Here is a 592-nt window from a genome sequence, read left to right as displayed (position 1 = left end):
GTTCTAATCGGTTGCACGAAAAACATCAGAACCATAACCAAATTCATGTCTGTCTACAGTACTGTGGCTATTAGGAATTCAGAATCAGCCCCGTGCTTATTTGACTCGAATCAAGCAGCCCAGCTGCCCTCCTCTCGCAGCCCCAGGAGGAGGCGGTTCTCCAGGGCCAAGGCAGCGGAGCGATCCGACCGCCCCTCCTCTCCCCAGGCGACGGGATCTAGCTACAGGGGCGGGCGACCTCGATACCATTCCGGTAATCGTCCAGCTTCTCTCCCCCTGACCGTCAACTAATCAATCACGCGAATTCCTAAATCTGCGCCCTCCCTCCCTCGCTAAAACTCCCGTCCGCGCAGATCCAAATCCTATCGACCCGCCTCCAACTGTAACTGTGAAAATCCTGAACCCAGCGCCCGGGGGAAGAAATCAAAACAGAAAGCAGATCAGGAGCCCCGAACCAGTGGTGCGCAGAGCGCCGCGCCTGCGTCCTTCCTCGCGGCCGGCGGCTCGCCGGCGACGGGCCACGGGCCACGGGGTGGAGCCGGGGGCCGGGGAGGCGACGGCGGGGCGGGCGCGCGCGCGGGGGGGCCTCCGG

General features: G+C 62.7%; 1 protein-coding gene across 1 annotated transcript in view; it reads right to left on the bottom strand.

Annotated features, from left to right (window-relative positions):
• The window catches only part of LOC119291464 (protein NINJA homolog 1-like), a 4,254-nt gene extending 3,662 nt beyond the window's left edge, over nucleotides 1-592 (bottom strand). Inside the window, exon 1 of the mRNA XM_037570223.1 lies at nucleotides 456-592. The gene's annotated coding sequence lies outside the window, so the exon portion shown is untranslated. The remainder of the gene's footprint in view (nucleotides 1-455) is intronic.

This window comes from Triticum dicoccoides, chromosome 1A (genome assembly GCF_002162155.2).
Source record: "Triticum dicoccoides isolate Atlit2015 ecotype Zavitan chromosome 1A, WEW_v2.0, whole genome shotgun sequence".
NCBI classification, from domain to species: Eukaryota; Viridiplantae; Streptophyta; class Magnoliopsida; order Poales; family Poaceae; genus Triticum; species Triticum dicoccoides.
Note: the sequence above shows the minus strand (reverse complement) of the source record. Positions and strands in the feature narration are given on the sequence as shown.